The sequence below is a fragment of the Sciurus carolinensis genome, chromosome 16 (assembly GCF_902686445.1).
Source record: "Sciurus carolinensis chromosome 16, mSciCar1.2, whole genome shotgun sequence".
Classification (NCBI taxonomy): Eukaryota; Metazoa; Chordata; class Mammalia; order Rodentia; family Sciuridae; genus Sciurus; species Sciurus carolinensis.
This window is the reverse complement of record NC_062228.1, coordinates 45,093,739-45,107,503: the sequence shown is the minus strand read 5'-3', so window position 1 is coordinate 45,107,503 and position 13,765 is coordinate 45,093,739. Positions and strand designations below refer to the sequence as shown.

The 13,765-nt window shown below is 39.8% G+C and overlaps 1 non-coding gene across 1 annotated transcript; it reads left to right on the top strand.

The window, feature by feature from the left end:
- Positions 1 to 12,091: 12,091 nt before the first annotated feature.
- Positions 12,092 to 12,165, top strand: Trnaa-agc (transfer RNA alanine (anticodon AGC)). The gene has a single exon. It is a non-coding gene; the product is annotated as a tRNA-Ala (tRNA).
- The last annotated feature ends 1,600 nt before the right edge of the window (positions 12,166 to 13,765 follow it).

Below are 13,765 nucleotides of genomic sequence, written 5' to 3'. Positions count from 1 at the left end.
CCATAAGTTACAAAGATTAAAAATGGCCACAAATTGGGTGTAGCATGGTGCCTGGCATGAGCAGTTACTCTGTGTGACAGAGTCTCATTTTGAAGAGTTAGTCATGTTCTTGCACTCTGCATTTATTAACCTACTTTGGGGATACCAAGTTGGAAATTTTTCTAAGACCCAATTTACTTTACTCATTGGTCTCATTATATGAATCCCTAACAAGAGAGGTAGATGTCACTTGAGCTGAAAACTACACTAGAAGAAATAATATTGATAATGGAACAGGCTAGGATGTTTTCCAAATCCTCCTTGGAGAACTCACACTCCTCTCTGAGGTGGTGGCAGGGCAGATATTCACTATAATATCATTTAGATAAGGGGCTGCATCCATGGCAACTAATGAGACTGGAAACAGAGCTGGGGAGAGTTCACTGGTAGTGGATCAGGTAACAAAATGATGAAAATGGCATTCTTTAAGTGCTCTCCTGCCAATCATCATCAACACTTGACATTCTAACTGCCCCAGGTGAAAGTCGACCATAGTGGACCTATGCAGCTAATTTCTTCATAGCACTGGAATGTGCCAAGTCAACATCAAGCAAAACCTCACCAATCTTCTGAGAAGTGGGAAGGCACAAAGGGATATTTTCCTTATCTTATGGGTTGGCAAGGTTGTTCTCAGGAAATATCTGAAATGAAACTCGGTGCCTATTTTGCAGGTCTCCCTGTTGCTTCCCTCCTGCCACCTCACAGGAAGCCTGCCTCTTTCCCTCTCTCTGCTCATTCTGAAGCTCTTTCTTTTAGGACCCCTTTCTAGTCTGTCAAAAATGAGGCATTTGGATGATTCATGAGGATTTTAGATGATGAATTATGCAGCTTAGGATATTTCTTACCCTTGAGAGCATTTGTATATTAAACTTCCTTAAAGGCTGGAAAGCACATAGCTGGGGAAGACAATTTAGGGACATCCTGCTACAAGTTGCCTCAACATTGGTAGGGGAAATCTGGGTTTTTGGTTTAGGACAAAGCACCATTTTCCTCTAGGTACATTTCATTTATCTTCAGGGACTGTGGGAGCTTTCAGTTATTGTCATGGCTCCAAGAAAAGTAGCCTTTGCTCCACATAAACTGCTCTCTGTCCTTACTCTCTTGTTCCGATAGCTCTTGACTTTTAATTTGGATTCTCCTCTCTGCTAAGCCAGGCCTGCACATGGCTCACACAGGTTTTGTGTAGCTGTGCAGCTGGGTCTGAAGACATGAGGAATTAACAAACTCAAGTAAAGAAACCTACATCAGTGCCTCAAGTGACAGGATGCCTCATTTCATAATGTCTGCAGACAGTTATAAAGTCAGTTAGTTAAAAATGTACTTGGACATTTACCAGGATTCATCAATTGCAATCTGTGCCTTGGGCTTCTCCTTGTATCTTTGGAAGATCACAGTTTAGACTTGGAAGGCAGGTAGGCCAGTGGCTCCCAAATCCAGTCCCTGGGGAACTTTTTGGAAGTCAATTATGAGGCCCTACCTCAGTGCCACTGAATGAGGGTCTTTGGTGTTTGGAGCACAGAAATCCAAGAATTAGTATTAAAAGGAACAATAAGAGCAAGAACAGAAATTCTGAGACTTATACAGCCAGTTGGCATCTAGACCAAGTGGCAGCACTTGAAAACAAATGCTACATGTTTTGGTGTTTCATGATTGAAACTTAGGTCCAAGAAACTTGGCCAGTGTCCCAGGATGAGGCTGTAAGCAAACACCATCCACATCTAGCTTTATGATTATCATTAGCTTTTCCTTCAGTGTGACCACTTAGAAGGTGTTGACAGATGACTGGGTTTTGGTCAGAAGGTGCCAAAGCATTTCCTTGTTAAACAGTTGAGTGGCTATTTTCCCTGCAATTGGTACTCACAAGCCTCATTCCTTTCTATCAGTAATGGCTTTTAGTTTTATAATGTCCCAGTAGGCCTACTTTTTCTTTAAAGGCTTTCTATTATAGTTAAAGAATACTTCATTGTTGCTTAATTTCCAAATCAAGTGCACATAAATAATTTATTGATGCAATATTGCACTCAATTTTTGAAATTGCTCTGTGTAACTTTATTAAGTACGGAAGTTGGAATGCTAATTTGTCTGATTGGAATGGGGAAAGGGATCTATCTATTATTAGACCATTGAGGTGGTAAACAGCATTGCCCCCCAAAAGTCCTACACTCTGTTTTTAGTCATCAGATTTAAATTGTAAATGAAACAGTGTTGATGCATTAGAAAAGCGCATTCCATGTTTTGTTACCATAATCAGAAAAATAGAGTTGCTACAAACACTTACCCCATCTGCCAGTCATTGTATTAAATGCTTCTGCAATTTTATTAGAATTCTCTGTCTCTGCAGATGCCAGTCAGCTGTGAAATTGAAACTGCTAACTGAAATATTACATTTTCATCCAGAGTGGAAACTGGGAAAGTCAATTTTTTGGCAAGAAAAGATATGGCATGATCTTGTTCACTGGGTCATTCTCTGCCTAGTCTTGATGGCATTCTTGGGTTTGTCCCTTGAAAGAAAAAAAAGAAAGGGACTCTTCATTTCTGTGGGCTTACTCTGGCAATGATCAACAACTACCCACCAGAGTTTGCAGATAGAGAGTTTGAGTTTTTCAGGACAATCCACATTTTTTCCATCTTTCACTGAGTGAATTGGAGGTGACTGGAGAGGTTTTGGTTCTTGAGAGGGGCAGCTATTTCAACAAAATGTTAACTCTAATGGCAGTGATGACTAGGACTGCTGGGCTGCTGAAACCTGAACTGACCCTGAAGCAGTGGTCAAGATGGACCGTTCGATTGTCTTTCTCAAAATGCTCTTTCCTCTCTTCTTCCCTTGGTAATTCCCAGTCATTCTTTTAGTCTTACTTAAATGTCACTTCTTCTTGGAAACTGTCCTCTATCAATCTCTTCCATTTACTCTAGACCAGGTTATTTTTACCTGATTTAAGCTAGTATCACCCTAATCATGTACTGATTTTCTCACTGAAACATCTACTTTCCTTGATTGATTTAGACTTTCTGAGGATCAGAGATGCTGGATACCTTTCTTGGTAATTATTGTGTCTCTAGGCTTAGACTAGTGCAAGTATGGACTACTGCAAGCACAGACTAGTGCAAGTTGGATGGTTTAGTATTGGTTAACACATAAATGACCAATAACAGAACTTGTAGAAATGACTTAGGTAAGAGGTATCTGGAAGACAGGAAGATCAGAACTAGGTTAAGGAGACATAGAATGGAATTCCAAAAGATGGAATCAAGCATGATGGCCAGAAATATTACACTAATAACATAATGGGCAGTGTATATAATTGTGGGTGTAAATTCTGAATTAGAGTTATAGGTGGAGGGGAAAAGTTGAGGTGGGTCCTTTATCTTTAAATTCAAATATGTTGTAATACTTTTGTAAATACTGTGTAGTTCAGATGGAGATGATGAAGATATTCCCCCATGTGAATGAGTTGTTAAACCCTAGGTATCTATCTGAGTGAAGAGATCTGGTTTAACACTTTTTAAGTGCAGCGCTGAGTCCAGCTAAGTTTCTCCACAGTGCATTTGTGCTATCACATGAGTGTGTCTTGAACATTATCTCATTCAAGACTCAAAAAAAAAACTATGATTATGGACACCATTTACATTTTCCTTTTATGGGTGTGGAAACTGAGGTGCAGAGCTTTTGGATTTACCCAAGGTTATGCTGCTAAGGAGTGGGAAAACCTTGGATTCCAAAGCTCATCAAACTTCTCATACTTAACAGGAGATCTGCATCTCTACACAGACCAAAATTGGGCTTAATAAGCCTGCATTTGATTGCCTTGAGGAAGGGTTATGGGAAACCAGCAGGACTGTCCACTGGATGAACCTGAGGGCTCTCCCAAGGTGGTCTGGAAATGAGGCAGCTGGGAAGGACTGGTCCTTGACCCTGGGTGGGAGGGACTATTACTTGATTTCACAAGAGCTTTCCAGAGGCTGCATCTGCTGTTTGCAACTCTGCCATGCAGCAGCTATGGGCAGCTGGGGCCTGCTCTCACACTCCTTTCTCGACTTGGGAGGCTGCTTCTTTGAAAACCCTACAAAAATGGGAAGCCATAGTGAAGGGGTTCTGGAGCAGTTGGTGATGTCTCAACTGTGCCTGAAGCTAGCATATCTGGGGTTAGATGAGAGAACAGAGCATGTGGCTCCCTGAGAGCTCCAGCTTCTCTCTGTGCTAGTTATGTGGACTTGTTCTCCTACATGCTTTCCAAGATCAGATGAAAGAGACAAGACTACCCCCAACTTGGGCCAACAAAATAAAAACCATGAAACCAAAAACCCCAAGTGCTGCTGGCCCTCCTTTTTAGGAGTTTGTATGCATGAATAGCCTTTCGTGTTTCATCTTGATGGCCACATCCATGTTTTATCCATTTAATCATCATTACTTTAATAGTGATTAACATCATTTGAAGTCTTTTACCATGTCCCATGCTGTGAGCTGATTGCCTCATCACAGAGGCATTTATTCTTTACAATACTGCTCTGATGTTGGCTATATTACAATCTCTATTCACAGATGAATAATATCCCATAGATAGTGGGAACATTCCTTAACATTGTAAAGGCCATCTACGCTAAGCCCATGGCCAATATCATTCTAAATGGTGAAAAACTGAAAGCATTCCCCCTAAAAACTGGAACAAGGCAGGGATGCCCTCTTTCACCACTTCTATTCAACATCATTCTTGAAACTCTAGCCAGAGCAATTAGACAAACCAAAGAAATTAAAGGGATATGAATAGGAAAAGAAGAACTCAAACTATCCCTGTTTGATGATGACATGATTATATATTTAGAGGAACCTAGAAATTCCACCAGAAAACTTTTAGAACTCATAAGTGAATTCAGTAAAGTAGCAGGTTACAAGATCAATGCTCATAAATCCAATGCATTTTTATACATAAGTGATGAATCTTCAGAAAGAGAAGTTAGGAAAACTACCCCATTCACAATAGCCTCAAAAGTAAAATAAAATAAAATAAAATAAAATACTTGGGAATCAATCTCACAAAAGAGGTGAAAGTCCTCTACAATGAGAACTACAGAACACTAAAGAAAGAAATTAAAGAAAACCTTAGAAGATGGAAAGATCTCCCATGTTCTTGGATAGGCAGAATTAATATTGTCAAAATGGCCATACTACCAAAAGTGCTATAGAGATTCAATGCAATTCCAATGAAAATCTTAATGATGTACCTTACAGAAATAGAATAAGCAATTATGAAATTCATCTGGAAGAATAAGAAACCCAGAAGAGCTAAAGCAATCCTTAGCAGAAAGTGTGAAGCAGGGGGTATGGCAATACCAGATCTTCAACTCTACTACAAAGCAATAGTAACAAAAACAGCATTGTATTGGTACCAAAATAGAAAGGTAGTTCAATGGTACAGAATAGAGGACATGGACACAAACCCAAATAAATACAATTTTCTCATACTACACAAAGGGGTCAAAAATATGCAATGGAGAAAAGATAGCCTCTTCAACAAATGGTGCTGGGAAAAACTGGAAAACCATATGCAACAGAATGAAGTTAAAACCCTATCTCTCACCCTGCACGAAAATCAACTCAAAATGAATCAAGGACCTCAGAATTAGACCAGAGACCCTGCATCTTATAGAAGAACAAGTAGGTCCAAATCTTCAACATGTCAACTTAGGATCAGAGTTCCTTAACAGGACTCCCATAGCACAAGAAATGAAAACAAGAATCAACAACTGGGATAGATTCAAACTAAAAAGCTTACTCTCAGCAAAGGAAAATATTAGTAATGTGAAGAGAGAGCCTACAGAGTGGGAGGAAATCTTTGCCACTCATACTTCAGATAGAGCACGAATTTCCAGAATATGTAAAGAACTCAAAAAACTCTACACCAAGAATACAAATAATCCAGTCAACAAATGGGCTAAGGAAATGAACAGACACTTCACAGAGGAATATGTACAAGCAATCAACAGATATATGAAAAAATGTTCAACATCTCTAGTAATAAGAGAAATGCAAATCGAACTACCCTAAGATTCCATCTTGCCCCAGTTAGAATGGCAATTATCAAGAACACAAGGAACAATAGGTGTTGTCTAGGATGTGGGGAAAAAGGTACACTCATACATTGCTGGTGGGGTTGCAAATTAGTGCAGCCACTCTGGAAAGCAGTATGGACATTCCTCAGAAAGCTTGGGATGGAACCACCATTTGATCCCAGCTATCCCACTCCTTGGCCTATACCCAAAGGACTTAAAATTAGCATACTACAGAGATACAGCCACATCAATGTTCATTGATGCTCAATTCACCATAGCCAGATTGTGGAACCAACCTAGATGTCCTTCAATTGATGAATGGATAAAGAAACTGTGGCATATACATACAATGGAATATTATTCAGCCATAAAGAATGATAAAATTATGGCATTTGCAGACAAATGGATGAAATTGGAGAATATCATGCTAAGTGAGATAAGCCAATCTCAAAAAAACCAAAGGATGAATAATCTCACTGATAAGTGGATGATGACATATATTGGGGGGTGGGAGGGGTTAGCATTAGGGTTAGGGTTAGGTTTAGGGTAAGGTTAAGGAGAGTGGCAAGACTGGAGTAAGGAAGGACTGTATAGAGGGAATAGAGGGGTGGAAGGGGTGGGGGAATTATAAAAATAACAGAATGAATCAAATAATATTACCCTATATAAATTTATGATTACACAAATGGCATGCCTTTACTCCATGTACAAACAGAAACAACATGTATCCCATTTGTTTACAATAAAAAAAATAAAAATATCCCATAGCTTGGATGGGTGTAGTAACTTCCCTAAAATCACATGATACTAAGTTATAGTGCTGAATGACCATCAGGTCCATCTGACTCCGGAGCCCAACTCTGTACATCAGTACCTCATGCTGCCACTCTGCACATGTTGAAGAATTGGCTGGGTCACATGGGCATTGTGTTTGAAGCCATCTCTCTGGTCCAGCCTTGAGATGCACTGTAGCTGGGAGGTATATTGATACAGGCAGGTGGGGAGTCATTTGTGCTGCCAGGACTGCTCTGTGACTGTGACAATTCCTTCATCAACAAAGTCCATGAGCAGCTGAAGGATCCTGGTGGAAATTAAATCTACTTAGGAGCCAGTACTTGTTCAAGGGCAAGAAAAGCAGCACCAGCTCATTCTGGTCTCCTTTGGAGAGCTTTACCAATGTTTTTATCCCCAGGCTATTGGCCTAATGCCTTACAAAAGCCTCTCTGGCAAAAACTCTCCAGGAGGCACCTGGTATTTTTGAATACCATCTTCCTTTGCTGTGTTGGTTCTGGAATTTAATTATGGAGCCTGGATTAGTGTAAGGCCATATTCCATCTCCAGATGCTATTTCCATGACTCTCTTTCAATTTCTATTTGGAGGCAATCTTGTTAAGGTGCTTAACTGCTGTCTGGTGAATGCCTTTGGGCTAGTGGATCACTTATGATTTCTTCCCAGATTGGCTGCCACCAGCTTGAAGTTTGCTTTCTGTGTTTTGTCAGTCTTACCCTGCGTGCACTCTCTTTGGAAAGTTCACAGCCAACTTGATTATAACAAAGTTTGAGATACAGCAACTTTTGAACATTGACAGAATGCTGTCATTTCTCCTGATCAAAGGCAAACGGAGATCAGCAGCACATTTGAGAAACTGCAAATTGTCATCACGCCTAGTCCCCTTAAGTATTCTTGGAAGACAGCTCATGCCTCAAAGCCTCAGCTTATTCTAAAGGATGGCCCTGCCTGAAGGGCCCAGTGTGGGTTTAGTCTGGCAGATGGGTGGGCTGTTTATTCTGAGTGTGTAATCCTTTATCCTCATTATCAGGAAGCTGAGTCATGGATTTAGGAAGTCTCTGGAAAACTGTAAAATTTGGGATTTGGAGAGTTGAACTGTGGCACAAAGAGCATCTTTTTCTTTTGTAGCATTGTAGCACTGAATGCTTTCATCTTATAAATATATTTTGGTGTCTGTGTGAGTTGGTTGGTTTCATGAAGTAGGGACCACCTCTAACAGAGAGTCATTGCATTTTGAGATGCACTTCACCTGTATTATCCAGGTAGAACTTAAATGCTATCCTAAGTATTCTTCTAAGGGAGAAGAGAGAAAGAGGAGGAGGCAACAAGTCATGGGTCAAGGAATGCTGATAAAGAATAGATTGCTTCCTAGCACCAGCACAAGGAATATAACCCTGGGGACACCTTGACTTCAGACTCGGACACAATACATTTTTGGGGTTTTAAGTCACCTAACTTGGGTCATTTTTTACAGCAGCCACAGGAAGCAAGTACAAAACCTTTATCAGTGTCAAATAAGCTCTTACATTTCCCTTTGGTTCAAGGGGGTTGTGTCCTGCCTGTGTGTGTCTCACATCTTTTTTTGGATGTAAGTATGTTAATTACTGCAGACAATAAGATACTCTGTGTTTTGAAAAGGTCTTTATTCTGAGAGTGAATATGTGTTGTTTACTCATGGCCCTCTTGGGGTAAAATGTCTGAGCTCTGGAGTCCAGCAGGCTCTGGAGTGGTAACCTAGCCCAGGAGTTAAGAATTAATTTATTTTCCTCTTGTTTCTGAACATATCCTCATTGAACTTTGTCCTTAAAGTGTAGTGAAAAACCAGGGAGTATTGTAGAAGAGATTTCTTGTATCAAAATGGTTGAGTCTAAATCCTGTCTCCCTTTCTTATTAGCTGTGTGACTTCAAACAGATTACTTAACTTCACTGTACCTCAGTTTTTAATCTGTGAAATGGGTATAATCACAACTCTATCAGAATTTTTGTGAAGTTTGTCACTAAATTCATGTGGTACCCTCATTCTTGAAGGAGGAAACCCTACACAATGTGAATTATTCTCTTTTATCAGTATAGTGCCTGGTACTAGTAATGGGACAAATAAATAGTAGGTAAATCTGTATTACAGTTGAGAAAACCTAAGTTCAGCAAGGTGAAGTAATGTGTCCAGTGTTTATACAGCTACTTAATGGAAGAATAGGGAGCACCCAGATCACAAATAAGGTTGTGTGTATTCTCAGAGAAGAAAATATTTCTGGATTAAATATTGGGGTTGTTATGATTTTGGAGAATTGTATTCTCTAGTTCCCCCAAGGTGCCCCAGTGTGGTTGGCATTCCTGTTCAGCATTTTAATTTCTTATTTCAGTTCTTTCTCAGTTATTCATGAAAATTAACCTGACTCTGTTCCCTTCTTCTAAGGGCCCCATTTTCTTCCAGGGGTGTTTATTTACTTCAAAACATATCATTGCTAAGAAGCATGTGGGTGTTGATGTGTTCATATGAGTTCTTCTGGATACCTGTATATTGATACAACTATTTGGTTTTCCATGGTTGAAGGATGTTGGGGTTTGGGAAGAATGATTCAATAGTACCCTATTCTTTTGTCTCCCAAAGTGGATCTAAGTGAGTCAGATTAATGATCACAGTTAACTCAGATGAGCTGTGGGATAGAATGAGCTTTCAGATCTGCAGCCAGATGAGCTTGCTAACTTGTCACTTGAGAATACAGCAGACTTTTCCAGTCATTGGAATTACAGGGCACTTGTGTGGAGATGATTTCCTTTTCTCTTAATCTGGTGGCAGAAAACAGACTATAATGCATGTTTTTGGAAGGAGGATGATTTCCCAAAGAGAACTCAGTCAGGGCTTCATTTCTGTACTTGCAAATCAAGGAAGTAGAGCTAGATAGCTTGTAAATGTCTCTTTCTCCTTCCTAACATTGAGTTTTATTCAATTATAAAAACATTCCATCTAACCTTCCCACATTCATGCCAAGTTATGGCAGAGACTAGAATCGAGAAGTCTTGACCTCCCCAGTGCAGTTTCCCTGTATGACACATGTCTGTGACTTTCCCAATATTCTTATTTTAATGATAGGATGAAAATAAGTGGCTTCACCCTGAAATAATATATTCAAAGAGCTATGTAATATTTTTAATGCTTATTGGAAATGCACAATGTTTTGCCCAGATATAGACCTGATCATTAGACTGATGTAAACAACTGTCCACTTGGGTGAGGTTTAATTACCAACTCCAGATGTTGGAAGAATCTGGTTCCAGGACTCCAGCAACCTGGTTCTCTCTGCTAGCAGATCTCTTCCACCCCTAACCAAACTGGCATTCTGGCTACCTCGCATCTTGGCAGTAAAAGCAGATGCTCCAGACACTTGGAAATAAAGAGGGTATGGCTGCAAACCAAACATGCAGGGGTTTCTGCACCACACAGTGCTTCAGATTTTCTCTGGTTTCTGGGAAGGATCCAATTCTCCTTTTTCTGAAGTAAATAATTTTAAATTCCCAGAATTCCAAATTAAATTTCCCAATTTCCCAGAAGACATTGTAATGGTTTGGCATGTTGCTTTATATATGACCCCATTTTTTTCTTATTTCTCCTTAGAAAGAATTGTAATAAAACTCAGTGAGTCTCCCTCAATGGTTAGACATGTTATATGGCTACAGTGTGGCAGAGATATTCTTTGCTAAAGGGTGTGGCTGTCAATTTAAAAGGAAGATTTAGGTCAGAGAAGCAGCACAGGTGTAGCTCAGCATGTAAAGTAGGTTTGCATGTATAACATTTGCTACTAAAGGCTTATACCACCTACTTCTACTCTGTAGCTAATTGCAGGTTCATGTTTTTAAACACCACAAATTACACCTCTAGCTTCAAGTTTTCCAATTTATGCCCCTGGCCCCAAACTCTTTTTTGAATTTCAAACTCAATACTCAATTGATTCCAGTGTTATACATGATCCATAAACTCTTCTTTGTAGTGAGGACCCTGCCTTGGTTCCATGAACCCCCAAACAGATACACAAGTTACTCCTTTTTACACTTTTGACATTGCCATGTGTCTCATTCATTCAATTTCTTCATCCTTCCAGTTTTGAAAAAGCATTTGCAATTTTATTATAGTAGGTGAATACCTCTAAAATTAAAAGAGGTTCTAAAATAGGGAAGACAGGTATCAACACCCCTTTAAAAATTTAATAGGGATATGAACAGAAGGACCACAGGAAAAAATGGGAAATTGATATTTTTCTTTTGCTTTGTTTTCTGTTTTTTGTTTTTGGTACCAGGGATTGAACTCAGGGGCACTCAGCCACTGAGCCACACCCCAACCCCTATTTTGTATTTTATTTGGAGACAGGGTCTCACAGAACTGCTTAGTGCCTCACTGTTGCTGAGGCTGGCTTTGAACTCGTGATATTCCTACCTCAGCCTCTTGAGCCACTGAGATTACACACCTGACTGGCAAATGAACTTTTTAAGTGTATTAAAGAACCCTCAATCTTACCCATAATAAGATAAACTAAAATCAAAATTATACAGAGATGCCATCATGGACCACAGACTCTTTTGGGAAAGCTATGGAAAACAACCTTTTTCATTCATTGCTGCTGGGAATTCAGTATGGTGTAAGCACTCTGGAGGGGAATTTAGCATAGTTGGCCAAATTATGCAATCATTTACCCTGTAGGTGAAACTTCCACTTTTAGAGAGTCACCCAGATCTGTTGAGGTCATAGTCGAAGGTGAGAGGGATTTAATAAAGAATGGAGGAGAGAGAAAGTGAATATCACTGTTTTCAGTTTGTCCCACTGACTTCCTTCTATGTTTCCTCTTATGAAGATACCCTGTCCCCAAAGCCTGCAAAAGAGAATTGGTCTATTCAGTACAAGGGGTGAACTTGCATTCTCAAGAGAGACAGTTTATCAGATTGAGCTCTTCCTGAGTAGTGACTGTCCTCTGTTTGTATCTTTGCTGCAAACAGATATGGTCTGGATATAGAAGAGGACAATGACAACCTGAAAGAAGCTGATCTCCTGGGGGAATTGCAAAGGTCCTGGTTTCTTCATGTTTAAAATGGGGATAATCATCTTATCAATTTCATAGGATGATTGTCAGACTCAGTGAGAAAATGCACTTAGCACAGCACCTGGGACATAGTTATAAAACACAAGTTAGCTACTATTCTATTTAAGAATTGTAGAGGTACTGGGGATATAACTCAGTTGGTAGAGTGCTTGCCTAGCATGCAAATGGCCCTGGGTTCAATCCCCAGTATCACAAAAAAATTAATAATTGTAGCAGATCTCTTGTGAAGTATATATGTGTGTCCTTCCATTTATGTACTTCTAATGGAGATAACTAAAGTGGGCACATGTGACCTAGGTCTGACAAATCAGATTACACCACTCCCTTGGACACAGATAGGTCAGGGAAGAGTCATGACCCAGGATAGCCTAGTGAGCACAAGCTCTAGGAATTTAGCTAGAACTACCAGGGAGGAGGTATCCTCTTTGCCTGGCATTGCCAACCTGGATCAATGAAAGGCTGGAGCTACTGGCTTGCCCATGATTTATAACAAAACAACAGAGGAGGAAGCAGAACTGAAAGCAGATTCCTGCTGGCACTGTGTGAGTTCTGATCCATGCATGCCTGAAACAAGAAATCTTTTGTCTTCTTTGTCACAGGAGACCTTAAATTTCCTCTTTTGCTTAAATCAATGTGGGTTGAATTTGTGTAAAAGTATGTTTAAGGTGGCTGTCCTTTGTCCATGTGAAAGTCCAGGTTAAATGATTTGAGACAGGCATGAACCTTTATTAATTGCATCCATGTGCAAAGTCTTGGAATCTTGTGGCTCAGTAATATTAGCTTCTCTTAAAAAATTAGAAAATTAAGAATTCTGTCCAGCAGGGAAATCACAAAAGTAGAAATGGCAGGGGTTTTCTTAAAGCATAGTGTTGTGCCATTTCCAATTAATTCACTGCCTACCCACCTACTGTCCATTTGGAAATGCTTTTATTAACATATAGCACCCTAGGACTTCTTGAAGGTGTCAGGACTTGAAAGTAATTCACAAGTAAAGGAAAGAAATGAAAAAGGATGAGGGGAAACCCTGCATGCCACACACACACACTAAGGCTTAATTGAAAACATTAGCACAGTGGGTTGGCACAGGACACCCAGGTTACATTAATACTTTTTGGAAATTATGTCTTTAAATGGAAGGCTCAGATATTGGTTCCTTTCCAGTGTCCTGTAGTGCACCATACTAATCTCAATATTTTGGAAAAATATAAATTGATGCCTTATATGGTGGCTCCCAAAATTAATTTTGGGTTTGGGACAACTAGTTCTAGTGACATGAACTTCTGTGGTAACCTATCCTAATACTCCGGAACTTCACTCTCTGCATATTTGTTCTTAGGGCTACATGGTGATTCCATTAGTCAGATATGTGTGTGTGTGTGTGTGTGTGTGTGTGTGTGTGTGTATAAATATCTCTTGGGAGATCTTCCCTGAGTTCCCCTTGACTCATTCCATTAGTTGGTTAAGAATTTCTCATCTCTGATCCCTTGATTTTCTGTAAAATCCACATTAGGTTTAGTCATTGTTGCTCACAAGGACTCTACTGTTTTTGAGGAAAATTGCCCCTGGACTGTGTGTTCTGTGAAGTTGGAGCCTGCATCTGTCTGTTTATCTCTGAGTCTAGACCTGGATACAGTGCCCAGACCAGAGGAAGGTATTGGAAAATTACATAAGATGCTATTTGGGATTTTATACCAGCTCTTCCAAGATTTCCTGTAAGAGAGAATAAACCTGGAGACTGGCCTCCCTGGTCTGAAGAATACTCATATATTCCATCCATAGAGGCCCTATTTGAAAT